Source organism: Rhinatrema bivittatum, chromosome 3 (assembly GCF_901001135.1).
Source record: "Rhinatrema bivittatum chromosome 3, aRhiBiv1.1, whole genome shotgun sequence".
NCBI lineage: Eukaryota > Metazoa > Chordata > Amphibia > Gymnophiona > Rhinatrematidae > Rhinatrema > Rhinatrema bivittatum.
In genome coordinates, this window is record NC_042617.1 from 514,095,097 (window position 1) to 514,116,877 (window position 21,781).

At 42.1% G+C, this 21,781-nt stretch overlaps 1 protein-coding gene across 3 annotated transcripts in view; it reads left to right on the plus strand.

Moving 5' to 3' along the window:
* Positions 1-21,781, plus strand: part of EFR3B (EFR3 homolog B) — a 455,199-nt gene that overhangs the window by 213,809 nt on the left and 219,609 nt on the right. The window lies entirely within an intron of this gene.

A 21,781-nucleotide genomic window follows, 5' to 3' on the forward strand; every position in this document is an offset into this window, starting at 1 on the left:
ACTACGGCAGGCACTGAGGCCAGTGGCCATAGGGCATAGCGCTCACAGATACACTTAGTGGCATGTTAGCTATGTGTGCTGTGAGCGTAGTACTTCAGCAAGCAGCCAGACACAGAATAAATGATGGATTTCTAAAAAATTCCAAACAGTGATGCCACAGAGAGTCACACTACATGTAAGCAGAGCAGACAGTAACAATGTGAAGCCAATATGAATGTACTAGGAAACCTGATCTTTCTGTCTGTGAAATGAGTAGCCTGAAGTAAGTGAAATAATAATGGCCCCCACCACCAGCACTGGGATAATATTAATAACTAATGCAGGTACTGAGCCCAGTGGCCACAAGGTAGAACCCCCCCCCCCCCCCCCACACACACACACAGAGTAATATTTTAGCTATGTGTGCTGTGAGCATGGTGCATCAGCAAATGGCCAGACACAGAATAAGTGACTGATTTCTCAAAAAAGCCAAACTGTGTCATCACAGAATGTCACACTAAAGAAGGCAGAGCAGAAGGTAACAGTGTGAAGAAACTTAATCTTCAGAGTTGCAATATATACGTACTAGGAGCACTGCTCTTTCTGTCTGTGAAGTGATGAGTAACTTATAATGCCACCACCAGCAGAGATAATATAACTAGGAAGGCCAATGGGCCAGGGGCCACAGGGCAGAGCAGTGCCCCACTACTACTTGCTAGTGCCTTTGCCTAAATTCCCATTACCCTACCTGGGCTAGTGCCTTACAAGATTGACACAAACCCAAATCAATCACCACCAGTTAATGCAATAATTAATTTGAAATTATAATAATTATCTCTTTCCAAGAACAATGTGCTAATGATTTTGTCTTCTCAGTTCCCCCAAAGCAAAACCACAGATCCTCAGAGCCCTACATCTAATTTATTTATTTTTGCGAATTCACCAGTATAACAAATGACGTGACTATGGAAGTGGACTATGATGTAAACTTGATGTTTTCCTTACTGAATATTTTGTATTTTACAATAAATTTTCTATTTTTGGAGCACACTCGAGAAATAGACATTGGAATCTTTGTGAGTGTGCTCAGCCCAGTTTAGCCTTTGAAGGCCCAAGGTAGCTAGAGATTTTGAAAAGTTATCCACCCTAACAGAGCCTTTTCAATGCTGCCCAAGTCCAGGAAGGTAACTCCCAGGAATGGATTACAGTAGTTTCCTTACAAATGAGTCCACTAGAGCTCGAACTCCCAGTATGCATATATCAGCTGTAGAAAGTGGAAGGTGCAAGGGAAACTACCGGTACTGAATAACATTAGTAATAGCAAGTCGACTATGTACTCTGATGTAAGTATAGGAAGATTATTCCAACAAGAAATAAACTGATATCTCCTCCTGGCTGCTACTGGCCCAGGGCTGGAAAGGTGACTTTTGAGGAAGCTGGGGTTACAATAGTCTCATTACAAAACAAGTCCACTAAGGTTAGTATGTCCAGAGCTAGGTTGCATGCATATATCAGCTGTAGATAGTGGCCACTGGCAGCTGATTGTTTAGTAGCAAGTTGAACTGGTGATTGCGAGAAGAGAACAGGTATTTGTTCAGACACCAAAACACAAGTATGTTGGGAGCTGGGAGTTTTTTGGAAATCTCATGGGGAAAATCTCTATCAAGGACCAAGGTTTAGAATCCATTACTTTGACCTGATTCATATGATAAGTTCTATTTTACTCATATACTTGCTGCTGCATTATTTCATTAAATAAATATTGATTGTTAAAAATGTATTATCCACTTTTTTTTGTCTATAATTATTCAAAATCGTGTCTCACTAAAAAGATTTTGTTTTGGAGAACTGGTTTAAAAAGTTGATAAATGAAAATATTTTTTAAAAATTACATGGGTCTATGATGATACTATAATGATTTGAAACTTAATAAGAGTCTTTATACTCTAGCAAATGTTTATCACATATATGATTGCCCTTTATATTTATTGATGTTAGCTTTATAAAGTGAGGGTGATTTAATTTGCCTCTCCACAGCATTTTTGTTATGCATTGTAAGTATAGGAAGAACATGTTCAGCTGCCTTTTTTCCATACTGCATGACACCCAGCAGCTAGTTAAGTTGAAAGAATTAGCCCAGTGTCTGGTGAGATTTACATAAGTGTTGGTTAAAAATGGGTATGTTGTTGGCAATAACCTACAAGCAAGTAGAGCAACAAGCAGAAATGCCACAGTGGGGCGCTAAACTATTCTTGGATATATGGCAGAGGAGGGGGATTATTATGCCTGAGCACAAACCCAGGGGCCTACTCCTGATGTCACTCGTCACTTTAGTTACTTGGTTGATTTCCAGGTAAACAGTTGTCATTTACTTCTGATTCAGAGTTGAAGATGAAGGGTCACAGGTGTAACAACAGAAAGCCAACAGTACCACTGACCTGTACGACTCAGGTAACATTCCTGGTCTGGGCTCTGAGGTGATTGCCTGAACAACTCAGGTGGCTTTCCTGAGTTGGCCATTGTTGGTGGGCAAGCTGAAGCTGATGGTCCTGGTAAAGGATTATGTAATTCAAGAGCCTTTTTGTACTAGCTGGAGTAGAAATGAGAAGCAGAATAGCTTACAATAATACTTGTAAAGGGCCCTTCCACCCGAGTCTCAAGTAGTTCTTCTGTTGAAATTACCATTAGAAGTACCAAATGACCAGGCTAGATAACAGGTAAAAATGAATGAATTCAGTTCGGCAGTTAGTATTCCTAACACTCGCTGGTAAGTCTTTTTTTTCACTTGTTGGTGCAATGGAGTAACAAAATGAAAGATTTACTATATTCCTGGGACATTGTCAGGGGAAAGTGTTTTATTGTTTATTGTTTTATATGTTTTGTATTGTTTATGATGTTATATATGTTCAGTTTGTAACCGACCCTGGACAACTGTGTTTATTTATTTTATTTATTTAAAAAATGTATATCCCTTTTATTTAAAATGCTAGGTAGCTTACAAGTAAATACACATAAGCATAAAAACATAAAACTAAAAACAGAAAACCAAATTATAATAAAAAGAAATAAAAAGTACAAACATATATCAAAAACATTAAGAAAATATAAAATACATGAAACAGCAAAAAACCAGAAAACTGCATAAAAATATCTCATCTCATCTCTCATACACAACATGAAAACTTGTTAGTAGAACAGCATATATTTAAAAATAATAAATACCCATAATGTAATCATCACATCTCTAAAAGATCCATATAAACAAGTGCAGATTTAGATAATGGTACAGATTCCTGTAATGTAATTCTATCATCTCAAAAAGTCTGCTTCCTATAAAAACATCAGCAAAAACAGATAACTTTAAAAAATAATGCATCAGATAATGGAGGAGGCGGGTTATAAAATTTTTATGAATAATTAAATAAATAAATCTGTTCATCCTGAGCAAAGTCAATGTGTATAGGGAGCTTGAGCATATCAGTGGTTGGCATGGATCTCTACATTAAAAGTTCATGAGGGGAGAATCCATACTTGTGATTAGGTATGCTTCCCATACTATTTAAAGCCCAAGGAAGAACATTGGGCCACTTAAGAGGAGTATCATAGCAATTTTATTTTTAAGTATATCATTCAGTCTTTTATCCAGTCCAGAGATTTGTAGCCTATAAGGGCAGTGATAATGGAATTTTTTACCCAGTGTTTTCCTCAGTTTGCTGTATCATGTCCTATAAAATGTGTACCTCGTTCTATAATAATTTCCGCATTATATCCTTGAAGGACTGCTTTTACGGCATTCCTCGCTTTATGTTATGTTATGCTATGTTATTGTACAGTTAAGAGTGGGGAGGAAGGTAGGGAGGGGAGGGGGAGGGGTTTGGGGGTTAATTTTGGAGTTAGATTCTGAGATTTAATTGTATTCTGTATTATGCACAAAACGTATGTATCATGGCATTTCATGGTAATGTTCAAGGTGGGGTCATCTCTGCCTTTTTTCTACCTATTGTTGTCATGGATACATTAAAAACTGCTGATAGAAAAAACATGTATACCTCTATGATTCCTTATACATTATGGTACACCAAATCTAGGAATGATTTCCTTAAGCAGTTTTTACTGTAATAACATCAGCCTTAGTTGTAGGGAAACGTTTCTATGTACCAAGTGAACATGCACTGCCACTAATACCATTAAAATCTATCTGTAACTTCACAAATGGGCTTCACTTGTTTTTGGGAGCATTTAAATGTGAGACTGCCACCCAGAAACCTTTCCCATCATTATACACAGTACATGCACTACAGTATTTGAGTCACTTTATGGTTATACCAGATGAACTCTATTTCATGCTTCAGGTGAGCAGGATAGGGCAGGAGCAATGCAGGAGAAACAGGGAGACCATTTGGGCCCAATTATAATTTGGGGCTAGATTATACTGACAACCTGGGGCAGGGGTGGCCAACTCTGGACTTTCACAGCCACAAACAGGCCAGGTTTTCAGGATATCCACAATGAATATGCCTGAGATCTATATTCATACAATGGAGGCATTGGATGCAAATCTATCTCATGCATATTCATTGTGTATATCCTGAAAACCTGGTCTGTTTGTGGCTCTCAAGGACCTAACCTTGGGCCTATCATGCTCTAATTTGATGTGAAGCTTCTTTCTGCCTTTCTTGGAGTTATAAAAGAGAAATGTGGGAATAATTCTGGAGCGAGATAATAAGTGCATTAGTAACTGCATTAAAACCAGTAGGAGACATAGATAAGACAGCTGCCCGTGCCATAGCACTAGCATCAAAGGAATCTTCTATGGAAGGAGTAGTGCTTTGGAGAAAAGCAATCTGTGTGGAAGAGAAAAACTTGTAATAGGACATGTATAAAAATAAAATTCTTAACTGGCTTTTCCATAGGTTTCATAAACATGAAAAATTAAATCAAAAAACTAACCTGGAATTAGTATAAACAGTAATTGATAACAGTCTACAGAGGTGGCCAAGAAGCAAACAAGCAGAGCAAAATGGAGTTGGGCTGTCTCCATGACGGCAGAGAGTACACCAAATAGTTTAAAGAGAATCAAAATAGTCTCTGAGACAAGATCCAGCAACAAAGGAAATGATGGGATTCTGAAAAGGGAGCTCAGATAAATCAGGATGAATCATAATATTTAAGTCAATAGCAAGTGAGAAGCCATGAGGTATCCCCTTATCAGGGAGGGGTAGAAGGGACATAGGCTTGAAAGGGCATGGGCTTGAGAGGAACAGAGAGCTGAATAATACAATTCTCAGACCCTAACAGCAGTAAAGTCAGTTGAGCGAGGGGGGGGGGGGGGGGAGGAGGACCAGCTGTGTTTTTTACGCGAGAGAGGAGGGTGGAAACAGAGTGAGGAACATATAGATAGAGAAGGTTACGTAAGATGTAATTCTACTGACAAAACAGTCACTGCCACAGCTTCGTCTTCCCTCTACTGCTGGCTCACTCCCACCCAGAAGCCGCAGAGATTTGTAGTGATGTGGTGACACATCGGCGTTCTCTGCGGATTTCATTCATCCCACAACATACGCCACTACAGTGCTCAGCAATCCCCTTTCTCGCCAACGTCCGGACTCACAGACGACACCTTACAGTGGGCACGACAAATCACCCTCCCAGACGGCACCTTACGGTGGGCGCGACAAATCACCCTCCCAGAGCTTCGTGGCCCAACCCGCTCTTCCCACATTTGGTGGGGTCCCTTCGAAGACTCATCCTGGTGCTCCGCCCAAACAATCACATTTTTTCCCATTCTCCTTCGCCAAATAAGGATGGACAAGTTCCGGATCCCCTGCAGAGCTCCAGTAGAAATCCTCGAACGAACAGGTAAATAAGAGTATGGGCTCTAGGGTCAAGCTGCTGGGGAAAAAGAAGCAATAAAACACCAGGGGAAATGAATAATTTGTTAGATGCAAGAGACTGTTTAAGAAGAATAAAATAATTTTCTTTGCTTCCTCAGATCAAGGAAGTGTTGACAGCTGAGGATCCTTTAAAAAAATCATATAAAGAGCGAGACAGTAATTTGATCATGGGTAAGAGAGCCCTAACTTTTAGAAAATGGAGTAACCCAGATAGATAACAGAAGTAAAATATAGCTGTAAGTTTGCCTTCAAGACCTTTCAGTAAATATAAAGCATCAATAGCAGAGGGGAGAACATAGAAAGAGATTATTTACACATTCCATTAAAAGTTTGTCTAGTGTAATATCTGGTACTATATTCTTACTCTAACTAATTGCTAGGTTCTTGCGGCCTGGTTTGGCCTCTGTTGGAAACAGGATGCTGGGCTTGATGGACCCTTTGTCTGACCCAGTATGGCAATTTCTTATGTTTTTAAACTGCCTTCTAGATAAACAATGGTCCAGATGTATCACTTCCCATCTGTCTTAAAAAAAACCCAATGCTAAAATCATTGACAACTTAGGGTAAATTAGGTAAGGAACTGTGGCAACGCTGGTCACTGTTTTTCTACTAACAGCTAATATAGATTATCAGACAGCGCAATGTATTTATTTAAAAAAATCTCAATACTAATTTGCTTTAACAAAGCCAACAAAACCACAGTTCTCAGAATGAAATTCAACGGACACGACTTCAAACAGTTACACAGGGAAAGAAAAAGACTTTATGAATAACTAAAAAATAACCTTATGGTCTAAATCACTTAAATGATTAACATAGATTTATTAGTGAAGACAGTTGTCAGTTTATTTCTGTTTAATTTTTGAAAGTGATAACTAACACATATACGTGAACAAGTGCCATAACTGCATGGGCACTTTTTATCTCCTCTACCTTAGTAAATCAAACATAACTTTAACAACAGGATATAGGAGTGGTTGCAACAGCGGCATTTAACAACGTAAAACACAAATTTTTGTCAGGGATACAAACTACCAACAGCTTAAAAGGCTATCTTAAAAATAATTGTTTAATTTAGACCTGAAAATAACACTTTTGAGCAATAACAAGAAAGAAACACAGATGAATATAGTAACATAGCCTGAAAGCAGCAGGCAAATTTCTCCCGTTCTTTGATGGGAGTTGTTCTAAGCCTGAACGACTGCTTAACTCAGTTTGTAACACAAACAAAATAAGACAAGATAAGACCTGAAACTAACACAATAAATATCACTTCCCATCCTTCATTTTTGTTTTGAGCATAATTCTTCATCATGTCACAGATCAAACACCCTTCCCAATCAGAGAAAACTTATGTAGGGATCCTGTCAACAACTCCCTATTAGAAGTTAGACAGAATGTACCATTTGTGTGGGGAGGAAACAGAGTAATAGTGTGGATGTGTGACTTCCCCATGTGGAAGAAAGTCATTGGCAGGTTCCTCTGGTATATAAAGCCAGACCACTATTTTAGGGTCTGCTCCTTTGTTTTGAAGAGGCAGCATGGTCTGGCTGTTCTCTAATTTTGCTGTTGTTTGAGCTGACACCTCCATGGAGTCTTTTAGTTGGATAGGAGTTTCTTTCTACTCTCCCGATCCATTTTGTATTTTTAACTTGATTCACTTAAGTTTTGAGTACTCATTAACTTGTTAATTTATTTGCTACACTAACATCAAGTGGAAGAGGTCTCCTTCATGAAAGAGGACCCTGAGAGCATCAAGATCCAAGGAGAAGGATGACTTACATCCAATGGAGAAGAAGGAGAGAAGGGAGAAAGGAGTTGGGATGGACCACAAGCGGGTCCAAGAATATCTACTGGCAAGTGGCAATTTGGAGTATAGGAGTAAAGGGAGTATCATTCTGATACTGGAAGGGAGAAGAGGCGTATACTTGTTGCCATTCAGGTACTGTGAGGAAACTAAGGAGTTCAGAGGAGAAAACTACATGGAGAGGTAGGAGATAAATTACTGTGTAAAATGGATTTCACTTTTAAAACTTCACCAACATTGGGAGGGAAGCACTAACTTGCCTTATAACCATGGAATGGGAAAAACATCAGATTAAAGACTGAATCAATTGACTTTGACTTCTTAAACTTAAGCAAGATTATAAGAAGTCACAAATGTATTAAAAACTAGGGATGTGAATCGTGTGATCGATCGTCTTAATGATCGATTTTGGCTGAGGGGGGGGAATCTGATTGTCATGGTTTTTTTGGTTAAAAAAATCGTTTTATCGGGGGAGGGGGGAGGGCGGGAAAACCGGCACACCAAAACAACCCTAAAACCCACCCCAACCCTTTAAAACAAATCCCCCACCCTCCCGAACCCCCCCAAAATGTTTTAAATTACCTGGGGTCCAGTGACATAGTGAGGGCAAAGGGAGCGCCGGCGCCATTTTGAATATTGGCAATACGGCCCGCGTGCAGGAGGTCGCTCCCGGACCCCCGCTGGACTTTTGGCAAGTCTTGTGGGGGTCAGGAGGCCCCCCCAAGCTGGCCAAAAGTCCCTGGGGGTCCAGCGGGGGTCCAGGAGTGATCTCCTGCACTCGTGACGTCGGGTGCCAGGAACCAAAATGGCGCCGGCGCTACCTTTGCCCTGTCACATGGTAAGGGCAAAGGGCCACCGGCGCCATTTCTATTAACGCAGCTGTGGCCCGAGAGCGGGAGATCGTGCCGGGACCCCCCCACTGGACCCCAGGTAATTTAAAACATTTTGGGGGGGTTCGGGAGGGTGGGGGATTTGTTTTAAAGGGTCGGGGTGGGTTTTAGGGTTGTTTTGGTGTGCCGGTTCTCCCGCCCTCCCCCGATTTACGATTTTTTGACGATAAATCGGGGGAATTGCTATAGTATCGCGGCTCTAATGATTTTTGACGATTTAAAATATACCTGACGATTGTTTTAAATCGTCAAAAAACGATTCACATCCCTATTAAAAACACTTTTACCATTTAAATTTGAACTGAACTGCTGTAAAGAACATTTTCATCATTTCATACTATATCAGTAAAAGTATTGTTGGAAACCAAAGTCAGCTTCTAGTGTGCTTTTTTGCTGCAAAATGACTTTTAGTGCTTGTCCGAGCTGTATACAAGAACTGTGAACTGGGCCTTAAGTGTTGCAATAAGAAGGGCCTTGAAAGTTATCTTTCACCCTGCTCAGGGAACCCAGAAGTTTAACACATTTTAACAGTATGGAAAGTTTACCACCTGAAACTGTATTTGAGATATGGTCTCTGGTACCGCTATCCCGGGTACAACCAGCACAGGGTTACACTTACAAATAACTTTCATAGCATAAGCATTCCAACTCTACTCAAGGGTAGGAATCTATTCTTCCTATCAGCTCAGTAAAAGGCTTTCTGACTGCTTAACGATGTACCTCCAACAATCATAACATACTCTAACTTTCAAAACGAGAGAGAGATACCTCAGAAGTATAACAATTACAGCCAGTTAAATAAAATACATTGGTAGGTTTAAGAGAAAGAAAGAGAGTTTGTCTGGCTGGTAAAAAAACAATGGCAAGGAGTTTCAGAGAAAAGGAGAGACAGCTGAGGAAAATGGATTTTAGTATTTATTTGAACTGTAAAGTCGTGTTGCAGAATATAAGGGCAACAAATAACTAAAGGAGCAATTATGAGAAACACCCTCCTCAGCAAGAGGGAGAAGTGATGAGGGGAAAGAAGATGCTCTACAGCGACATTTTGTAACTACCAGTAAAGAGAGCAGGGGGTAGAGAGTTTGAAGAGGGAGAAGCAGCAGTCTTATGACTTTGAGTTTTTAACTCATCGAACTTTACCTTAATTCAAAGAAATCATCCTACTGTGCTCTAGGAAATAAAGGGAAAGGTTTTCACAAGGCAAAAATACACATACAGTATCCTTATAAAAATAATAATTTCACATATACCTGGCTGGCACTCCCATCAGGAGGCTTAACCTTTTAAACATCACCATCCATTCTGCTCTCGGGTCCTTTTGGTATCACAGGTGCACACACTTTCACACAACAAAGGGATCCACCATGAACTATTACTACTTTATCTATTCGACTGCTTTAACATCTCTGCAGGTTGTGCTTCTCTGTTTTATCTTTTCTCTATTTTCTTGGCCATATTCATCTTTTTCTCTTCTCTTTATTTTTTTCCTGGTGCAAGTAGCTCATTTAAAACAAATCGAAGAATATTCTTTTTCACTCAGCGCATAGTTAAACTCTGGAATTCATTGCCTGGGGATGTGGTTTCAGCAGTAAGTGTTACTGAGTTTCAAAAAGGTTTGGATAAGTTCCTAGAGGTTAAATCCATAAACTGCTATTACGGTAATTAATAAGCAATAGTAGCTTGTGATCTATCTAATGTGTGGGTACTTGCCAGGTACTTGTGACTTGGATTGGCCACTGTTGGAAACAGGATGCTGGGCTTGATGGACCCTTGGTCTGACCCAGTATGGCATTTGTTATGTTCTTATGTATATTCTTATGTCTCAGTTACATTATTCCTTATGTTCTCCATATGTGCCATATCCAACAGCAATACTCTAAAAACTCTGAAGCCTGCAACACGCCTGTTTTTCCCTGAGGTTACTTTCTCTCTCTCTCTCTCTCCAAAAATGGGATTTGTGATAAATATTGCAAATCCTGTTTTGGGCATATTGCCAGTTATTTGGTGTTAAAACATGTGTTACTCTATCGCATGCAATGTTAAACACCCCTCATTTTCATATACTCCACCCAAACTCCTCCGTTTTTGACTAAATTTTGAAAATTTGCATACATGTCTCGTGATGTACTTTTTTATCATGGGCGTTATAGCATTATTGTGGGCGTTAGGACCCTAACGCCCACGATTGCACCCTAACGTGATTTGATGAATGACCCTGTCAGCAGGCTGCGGTTATTCCCTCTTGGATCACATTAAAAAATTGGACAGGACTCTGTCTCAGTAAAATGCCACTATATTTATTCTGCCAGTAATATTATAGGGAGAAAGACAAATTTTGAATGAGCTCTCAGTGGGCATTCTGGCTTTCTTTACAATTTATCAGACTTCTATACTGTTCTTACACAGAAAAGGATCTATGCCAAGCTTTGATTATACAAATTGTGCCAAGCCTTTTTTGGTTATTTCTGCAAGCAGGAACATAATTTCTGCTGAGAAAAGAGAGAGACTACACATTCTTTTTTAATTTCTGAAACTTTGTCTCAGACTCCTTCTCATGGCCTATTGATCGCAGTTCTCATAAAGATAATTATTAAGCAATCTTGGGGTGTATGTTGCGCGTCCCGGCTGCGCTAGTGCTGCAGCCAGACCTGCTCACCTCGCTCATGAAGGTCCTGGTTCGCCCTCCCTTGCAGCCGCAGCCAGGTCCTCTCGCCCATGGCGCTCCATGACGTCCCCAGGCTCGTCGGGACCTTCACATTCACAGCGCTCCTCACGCTGGGGCTCAGCGTCCTCCTCGATGTCGGCCCTGCCCCTAGGCATGCACGCGCGGACTGTTAGGCCCTTTAAAGGGCCCAGTGCGGGAAACTGGTCCGCGGCGCCTGATGATGTCATCAGCTAAACCTTGTATTTAAGGCGAGGCCCTGTCCCCAGAACCTCGCCTTGGCAATCTGGTCGACACCTTCGGTGTAGCTAGTTTGCTGTTCCTCATTCCTGTGTTTTCCTGCTTCCTCATTCCAGTCCTGTTCCAGAGTTCCTGTGTTCCTGTCTTGTTCCAGTGCTCCTGTGTTCCCGTGTTTCTGTGGTCCTCTCTGTGTTCCATTGTCTCTCCTGCCTCCTGCTCCAAGCTCCTCTCCTTGTCGTAGCTTCTCCGTCTGACTCACGGTACTGACATCTGCTTGCCTGACTACGTTGACTGCCGCCTGGAACTGACCACTGCCTGTCTTCTGACCACTTTTGACTGCTGTCTGGAACCGACCACTGCCTGCCTTCTGACCACATTTGACTGCTGCCTGGAATGACCACTGCCTGCATTCTGACCACATTTGACCGCCACCTGGAACTGACCCTTGCTTGCTTGACTTCGTACTGACTAACCTGGATCTGACCCTTGCTTTGGCTGACCATCGGACTGATACTCTGGCTTTGACCCTTGCGCTACACTCGGATTCTCTGTTTGCTCCTGTGACAACCAGATCAGTCTGCTCGGACGCTGACCGCAGCCTACCTTCAACTAGACCAATAGGCGCTGCCTATCTCGCCCAGAGGACCTTCACTTCCTGTTTCCTTCTGGAGGTCTCCGGTGATCCTAGTCCTGGTCTAGCTCATCCTATCTTCACCAGCAGTGCACCTTTGCTCGTGGTGGGCACACCTCTCCGCAACCTCTCTGGGAGACCCTCGGAGGCCCACCTAAATTCAGGCGGTCTGGGTAACCAAGGGCTCATCCTGCGGAAACCCCAGATTTCTTTTGGCGAAGCTCCAGCTAGCCTCTGTCTCCTTGTGTGCTCCGCTTCCTAGTGGCAGGTGCTCTCTGGGTCCGACCAGAGGGCCGTACCAATCCTGCACCAGGCCAAGTGTCCACCTCCAGCGCAACAGTGTATGATTATAGAAAGTATTAATCTGCTACTGTAAGCTGAATTGGACAGAGGGGAACAATCACAGGGTAAATAGCCTGCCAATTCCATCAGCTCCCTTAGATTTCTGTGCCTAAAATGCAAAACTCTGCAGTTTTTTTTATATTGAAATTTAGCTACTAAGCACTTGATCATACTTCCAACATTCTTAAATCACTTTTTTTCCATCTACTCCCTTAGGCAAGTGCACTGTGTTGCAAATCAGAATCATCAACAAAAAGACAAAATTTGCCTACTAATTTCTCCACAAGATTGTTCACAAAAATATTGAATAGGACCATCCCCATGACTGATTTCTGAGGAACTCCATGAATCACCTTTCTTTGCTCAGACTGAATTCCATTTACGACTACCCTCTCTTGTCTATCCCTCACGAAGTCTTTAATCCAGTCCACCACCTTGGGGCCCATCACAAGGTTGCTCAGTTTGAGTTTCCTCTGCGGAACAGCATCAAAAGCTTTGCTGAAACCCAAATATACCAGCTCCAGTGCATGCCCTTTATCTAATTCTCTGGTCACCCAATCAAAGTTTGGTTTGATTAGATTGCTTTGACATGATCTCCCTCTTGCAAATCCGTTTTACCTGGGATCCTGCAATCCACTGGTTTCAGTAGATTCTCTATTAATTTTCTCATCACCAACGTAAGACTAACTGACCTGTAGTTTCCAGTCTCCTCTCTGTTACTGCTTTTATGAAGAAGGACAATATCTGCCCTTCTGCATTCTCATAAGAGAATTCCTGTCTCTAAGACACTCACCAAAACTTCTCTGTGCTCTCTAAAGAATTATTCTGCCCAGCCTCATAGCTTTGTCTACTTGCACTTTTGCTGGTTCTGTGCACATCTTTTCTTCTGTAAATAGTGCAGCATCTATCCCGCTACCATACGTACCCGTTCCAACAACCAGTAGTCCTTATCCAATTCCTTCTTCAATGAATACTGAATACAAGCATTTGTTTAGCTCTTCCTAGCTCTCCACTCATTCCTTCTTTTCTCCTCTCAGTCTCACAATCCCAGCTCCGCGCTTCCTTCTCTGATATACCTGAAGAAAGTCTTGTTACTTCACTTTACCTCTTTAACTAGTTTTTCTTCTACTTGCAGCTTTGCCACCCTTATTACTTTCCCTTTCTCTTTTATCTTATCAAAAATTCTTTCCTGTGGTCTTCTTTCTGAGATCTTTTGTAGTTTTGGGCCACCAGCCTCATAAAAATGTAGCCAAAAGAAAAGTTTCAAAGAAAGAGTATTAAGGTAATAAACGATACACGGGGGCCTATGCATGCTTAAAGGTTGTTGAAATTGGGGTTATTGGGAAAAAAGTTCAGGTGATCTTTGTCACGGTCATAGCTAGCGGAGACGGCTTGGTCATGGCTCAATGTCCTAACATCCCAATGTGTGTTTTACCAGTGCTTCTTCCAGTGGGGTCTGTTCACATTAGAAAAAACATTTAAAGGAGATCTAATTACACTATACAGATATATGAAAGTGAAGGCATTTTTGAAAGATATTTTCAAGTACAAACAAATCAAAGGGCCAACTACTAATATTAAAAGGGAGTAGATTTCATTACCTTCACCAGAAGGGATTTATTACTGAAAGAATGATAAAATTATGGAACATTTTGCCAGTAGTAATTACAGCTACAGCTCTAAATCATTTCAAACTTAAATTTGACAAGTTTTTAGAGGAAACATAGTAGGTGGGCATAATGATATCACTCTATGCTACGGAAAACTGATAATTTTGGCAGAGTGCCATATTTGGGGTCAGAAAGGAATTGGCTGGCTACAGAGGCAGTATTCCTAGCTTGTTTTATGGAATAAAAATGCACTTATGTTTTCTGTTTTGTCTGTCTGTTCATCTGTGACACTGACATCGCAGGCAAAACTTGCAGGCAGGCATTAAAAGCAGAGAACATAAGCATTTGAGCTGGCCGTGGTGAGAAAGAAGCAAGACTAGAAGGGTGCATAGGCCCCACCAGCTGAAGAAAAGAAGAAGCAGTGTCATGGAACAGAGGACAGGAGTTGGTGAGGAGCCCTGACTCTTAAGACTGAAAAAAAAAAGTGGCCCTAGTGGGAGTGAGCAGTGTGGCTGGTATGGAGACCAGGTTCTACCAGCTGAATAGGAGGAGCTGCCTGTGGCTGGGGGAGTGTGGGGAAAGGGAGCTGGTAATGAAGAGTTCAAAGTGGAATGAGGAGGACAGGGAGAGAGAGAGAAAAGAGTGAAGAGAACAAGGGGGAAAGGAGGGAGAGGGAAGTGAAAAGTGCAAGAGGGAAAGAGTATGCAACTCACAACAGTAACCAGCCCCACATAATAACCCCTCATGCCTCTATACCCCCACACGTGCCCCCACTCCCAACCACACCCATACACTATGACCTTACCCCCATACAGAAACGGCAAGACACACACACACACACACACACACACACACACACCTGGAGCAACTCGATACATGCAGGTAATGGAGTCATAGAACGCAAGCTTTGAACTTGCCATGCAATCCTAACTTGTTTTTGTTTTGTTTTCCTTTGATTATCAAGAATGCAGAGAGCTGTTAGGTAGTCAGAAGGTTGGACTCAGTGGACCTTTTGTCTTCTTTTATTGAGTAAGCTGGTGAGCGGACAAGTTAACCAGCCAAAGTTATCCTGATAACTTACCCTGGATATTCAGCGAGATAAACGTCTTGCTGAATATCCCTGACTCAAATTATCATATCTTTAAACCTAACTGTCCAGCTTTTAAACAAGGCTGGTTAGGTATAAAGTTATCTGGCCTTGTGGGGCTGGATAATCTGCAACTTAACTGGATAATCTTCAAAAGATACCTGGTTAAGTGGCACTCATATGGTTTGAAAAAACATTTAACTGTAAGCTTACTGGCCCGATTCCCAACCCCCTAAATATTTAAAAGCCTCTTGTTGCCCGAGCTCCCTCCCCAAACCCCTTCGATGAAAAAAGTGAAGGCTTTATACGGACTTTCTGTGCTGGTTGGTCTTTCTGCCCCTTCCCCACTCTATTCCAGTAAATTAAATTTAAAAAGGCATTTTCAGCTGCTGCACAGTCATGATGACAGCTTATGCTTCTAGCACTGTTGCCAGAACAATGCTAGAAATGCCTGGGATTGCAGCATACTGTGATCCAGGTGCTACAGAGCGGGGCTCCCATTTGTTCTGGCAGGTACTGGATAGGTGGGAGGGTTAGGGTTTGGATGGGAGAGGTGGAGGTGGAGGAATGGGGTCTTTTTAACATTAAATTTACTGGAGAGGGAGCGGGGAGAGGGGGCAGGGGCAGCAGGGGAAAGGCCAGCGTGGAAAGCCTATATAAGGCTTTCACTTTTTTTCATCGGAGGGGCTGGGGTGATGCACTCAGTCAGCAGGGGACTTTACAATTTTTAGGGGGGGGGATCAGGCTGGGAGGCCAACAGTTAAGTTTTGTTTTGAAGACATCTAGTTAAGTGGCAAGTTATCTGGCCATACTTTAGGCCTGCTACTTTAGGTCATACTTTAGGCCATACTTTAGGCCTGGTCTAAAGTTATCTGGCTAACGTAGCTGGTTATAGATGAAAATTGGCTAAGTTGGCTGAATAACTTTACCCTGTCCAAGAACGCCTCATTTTTTATCTGGCTAGATTTTAGCTGGATAATGACTTACCTAAAATCTGGCCAGATAAGTGGTTTTAAGTTGAAATACTTGCAGTTTAGCCAGATAATGTTTGAGTTATCTGGCTAAATAGCTTTGAATATGGACCTCCACATGTACAGATTCATAGAATCTTTCAAAGATAATCATTTAGCACAATTAGTGGGTAAAATATAATAATGTTCTATCAGTTTAGGCAGAATGTCACATTAAGCATTTCACAGCTTTTCATGGAATTTGATTCCTTTAAACATATCAATGTCAAAATGTTCACCTCCTAGAGTCCTTTATGCTGCTTGGTTTTGCAAGTATTCTTTCTCATCAGCAAACCCCAGTGAGGGAATATAACAGGCCAAACTGTATGTTTTCTCTTTAAGTAATGGTGAGGCCAATATTCAAAACCATTTCTCTGGATAACTTACACATTTTCTGGCTAAATGAGGAATTTTGAATATCCAGCTTCTTATTTGGCTACCTTTTAGCCAAATAAGTAAAGTGCATTTTAGGAACATTCTTGGGTGGAGTTGCGTTATCCGAATAACTTATCTGGCTAACTCTGATATTTGAGTTAACAGAATAAGTAATTCGCCTAACTCAAGATGTGACTGCTAGCATGTCTAAAGATATCTCGTCTTGTGTGGCCGGATGACTTTACCCATAACTATTTATATTCAAAAGACTATAGCTTGTTAAATGGTGCTGCTTTTAAAAAAGAAAAGCTATCAAGTGACAGCTCTCCCATTGAAGCTATGACAACAGGCCCTGCTAGGCCGAGCATGCCCACCCTGCCAAACTCTTCTAAAAGAATAATACAACCTGAATAGGAGGTGGTCTGATCCCAGCCTGTCCCCTTTCCTTGCCTGTTCCCTGGTCATATAACAAAACGGTGCTGGCCGTACTGGAGGAAAGCATCAAAGTTGTTCATTGTGATGCTATACTCCAGGACCATGGGGAGAAATGAATGGGCTTCACTCTTGCCCTTTAGACTTTTAAAAGGTTCTGGGAAATGAGTAAGTGGGGGTTGGGAAGGAGATCTCCGGCCCAGGAAAATTTGAGCATTGAGTGGGAGGACCCTGGCTGTGCTTGGACCCTGTACAGGATTTATTTTATGGCTGGAGTGGGAGTTGTAGGGGCCTGGGGAAGCTTAGCTGGGCTCAAAGAGGCTCAGGCAGTGGACCTGGGCCACAAATTCAATTTTGGAAGGGTTGGAGGGTAGTTGGGGCCATGGGAGGCCCATTTTTATTTTCCAAATATACAATAAATGTGAAAATACCCAACCATTTTCAGGTATTTTCATAGGAGGCCATTGTCATTTTGCTTCATTCAGAACAAACCAAAAATGGGCTCATTCGTTCCTTTTTTGGCATTCATTTAACATGAACACACATCCCTATCAATCAGCAGCTTTGTGTGATTGATAAGTATTTAATAGAAAACTATGTAGAAGGTTTGTTGTGACAGAACAAAATTCACTTCTTCCTTTCTGTTCCCTATCCTATATCTCTTTTTTCCAACCTCCTCCACCAATTCACTTCCTTTTCTTATAAAATTTGGCAGATGTGCTAGGTTGACCAAGATGGAACTTCTTATCTTTTCCAGAATCCCACTTCCCTGTTTTTCTGTTTCCATGGATATTACTCATCCTCCTGTTTTTCCTTAACCTGTAATCTTGGGGATTATCTTTGATACCTCTTCTCCTTCTCTGCGCATATCCAAAACACTGCTAAAACATGTCATTTCTTCCTCTGTAACATTGCTAAATAAATTTTCTCCTTCATTTCTGAGTTTGCTTCTCATACTCTCTTATCACCTCCTGCTTAGACTATTGTATCTTGATCTTTGCAGGCTTCCCACTGAACTATCTTTCTTCACCGCCGTCTTTTCAGAATTTGGCTGCTTGATTTATCTTCCTTCAACATCACCATGGCCATGTAAACCCTCTTGTCAAGTCACTACATTTGCTCCCGGTTCTCTTCTGAATACAGTTCATATATCCCCTGTCTTGTGTACCTTACATTGACTTCCAGTGCAGTGGCATATTGGGTTCAAGATCCTTGTATTAATTCACAGGGCACTAAACACCAAAGTGCCATTTAGTAGCAACTTATTATCAAAGATCTATGGATCACCAAACCTGCTGAGATCTCAACGGAAAAATGTGCTTGAAATTCCATCAGTGCGAGTAATGTGTCTGTGTGATAGCCGGAAGAGAACATTTGCAGCAGTGGGCTCAGAGATCTGGAATACTCTTCCAGTCGAATTGAGGATGGAGACATACCACAGAACATTCAAGAACAGAGTAAAAATAATGTTTAGTCAAGCATTTGGGACTTGACTGTTCAATCAGTTAAATTTATGAGGGTGATAGAATTTAAGAATGTTTAATGAGCAGGGTCTTTAGCGCAGGATGATTGGTGTGTTTGTGTATTTGAGTCTAAAAGAGTTTCTGGACATTTATTGTACTCTGTCTAAAATGCTACGATAGAGCAGGTAACACCAGTGCTAAGCAAATAAATAAATGTATTTATATATTTATTTAATGTTTTTTATATACCGACATTCATTAGAAACATCACATCGGTTTCCATGAAACAAGAATGCAGCCAACGGGGCTTTACAGTGAAACTCATGTTAAAAATGGGGGGGAGAAGGGAAGGAAAGGGGGATAGGATTAATAATAGGAAAATTATGTACAATTGTTAAATGCAAAACAAACATTATGTACAAAAATTAAAAGGCAGTGTGTACAAAAGGAACTGCGACAGAATAAAAGTGGAGCTGTGGCAACATTCAGTGCAAGCATTAAGAGATGGTTAGGGAGTAAAGTACAATGAATAAAGTGGGAGGGTATGAGGAAATGCATTGAGAGACATTACGTGAAGTGAAGGCTGTGAAAACACTATATACAACCATTGTGGGAGAGGAGCTGGAAGGGGGGAGGATGAGATGAGATAGATAAAGTGCGGTGACGGGGTGATAGAGATTCAGGGAAATTATATGTGGGGGGGGGGGGGAGGGGTGGCAAAGTTAAGGAGGAGGAGGCTGCATTCACCCTACAGCTCCTTATTACCCATCTTCTTTCTCCCTACACCCTTTCTCATGAACTCCGTTCATTGGGAAAGTCACTGTCATCTGTGCCACGTAGGTTTTGGAATCACTATCAGTCCATGATCCCGTGTCTTTAAGGGGGCTAACTTTCATGGGAAACACCACTGCTCTTAAGCTAAACATGAAAATGTTTGAGACCATCAAAGTCTTTCTGTTTACTTCTGGCAGTAATTATTTACACCCTCCTCCTCTTAGTCCCTTAAAAATTCAGGAATGCCTGAGCTGGGCAGAAATCTATTTACATAATAGCTCATCAGCAGCCTGAGACATTAACCCTGGTATAAAATAGCTGCCTTAACCACAGAGAGAGAGAGAATGAGATACAGCAGAGGCAGGGCAGGGAGTGAGTGAAGAGGTAGGAGATACAGAGTATTGCCAGATATTAAAAGGGTTTTGTAGCCACTGCCTTTAAGACTCTCATAGGCTGGGGTAAGGAATGGGGTGGGATAGGGCAGAGTAAGACGCTGGCCATAGTGCCTACCCATGTTAACCTTGCCGCTCTCCAAAACAATTTCATTTTTAGCTATGCCTCTACTGTTAACCAAATACTTGCCACACTTACTGTAGCAAAGGACTTTGCAAAACTTGATTTTGCACAACTCTATCAGCAATTGATTGTAGATGAACATTCTTCCGATTGCCCAGACAATCTTAATCACTGAGGAGCTTTCCAAGTTAAACGTGTTCAATTTGGAATCTCTGTCACATCAGACATCTTTCAGTGCTTCATAGAAACTTTGTTGGCTTGAATTGTTTACTTGTTACCATGATTATGTATGTTTATGTGTTCATTGCTAGGCCTTATGTGTTAGGTGATTCATAAATTTAAGTAAATGTAAATGGCATTGTAGGTGTTTTATTTTATTTTGTCAGTGTGTTTGTCATGGGAGTATCAGAGGGCATACACTCTGAGCAACTTAGGGAAATGGTACACTCATTTGAAAAGTCAGGATTTCAAGTGAAGGAAAATACATGTTAAATTGTTACTACCAGTGTCATATTTTTGGGCTTTCAAATTGATGCTTTAGGAATCCATCCAATGGAAGACAAGGCAAAGACAATTCATGCTGCTACTGAACTGACATCTAAAGATCAGCGGAGTTCTTTCTTTGGAATAGTCAACTTCTATCATATTTTTTTTTCCATGAAATGCAAAATTTGCTGAACTGCTACATGGCCTTTTCAATAAAGGGGGACCATGAAGGTGGACCCACTTCTGACATCAGAGTCTATGCTCATTCACTATGAGGAACAGAAGCCACTCACAGTCACCTGCAGTGTTGCAGAGGTGGACCCTTAGCCCGAGGTGGGGTTGATGCTACCCATGGGGAAGCCCCCACGGGTCCCCACCATCAGGAGACGGAGCAGAATGGGAAGCGTAGGCCGACTGGAGCTTCGCTAATACCAGCGTTTGTTCCCCGCAGGTTGAGCCCTTGGGTATCGGGGCCGGCTGGTCTTAGGCAGGCCCGCGTGGTTGATCCCATGAAGGATGCTCAAGGCAGCCAGGAAGTGACAGAGGCACAGGGTCCGGAGAAGCTGAGTTCAAGACAGGTCCTGGATCCAGAAGTCCGGACAGGCAGAAGTCAGGAACATGTTAAGTCTGGGCTTGTAAATAGGCAAAAGCCTAAGATAGGCCAAGTCCAAGTAGTCAGCTCGAGGCAAAGTCAGGTTCAAGCTGAAGTCAGGGCAGGCAACTGGAGACAATGTCAGTACAAGCTGAAGTCAGGGTAGGTGGCTGGAGACAAGGTCAGGTCCAGGCAAGTGTCAGAGCCAGAGAATCCATCCAAGGCTCGGTCAGGAACAAGCGAGGGTCAAAGCCAGGAATTCGTCCAAAGCGTGGTCAGGAACAAGTGAGGGTCAAGCCAGGAATCCACCCGAAGTGTAATCAGGAACAAGCGAAGGTCAAGAACAGGAAACTGGAATTGAAGCACAAGGACTGGAACAGGAACACAGGACTGGAACAGATCAGGTACAGGAACACGAATGAGTACCAACTAAGCACACGACTGGAAGCGTGGATACCAGTTGCCAAGGCAAAGACCGGATGGTGGAGCCTGCCTTAAGTAGCAAAGTCTGGAGGCGTCATCATCTGGGGTCACAGGCAGGTTTCCCACTGCGGCCCCTTTAAAGTCGAGGAAGGCACGCGTGCACCTAAGGCAGACAGACTGGAACTATGTGGTGGCAACATCTCCTCTCGACGCACGTTGGGAGACCCTGCTGGGACTAGAGGAGGCCATGGAGCTGCCGGAGGAGCCTGGGTGCATAGCAGGAGCATGAGCACATAGGCGACTGCCTACTGCTGCCAAAGAGGAAGGGCCAGGTCAGGGACCCGGGTTTCGGGGGTGAGTAGGGCTAGTCGTGGACCAGCCGCAGCCGGGATATGCAACATGCAATGCCTCATCATACTGTGTTGGGGCTGTGCTGAGCTATGCATTGCTAGATGACATGGAAGCATCAACTACCTACTATTCTCAAACCTCGTTGTTATCTCAACAGAATTATGCTCAGATTCATAGGTAGGCGCTTATTTTGGTAGCTAGGGTTAAAAAGTTCCAC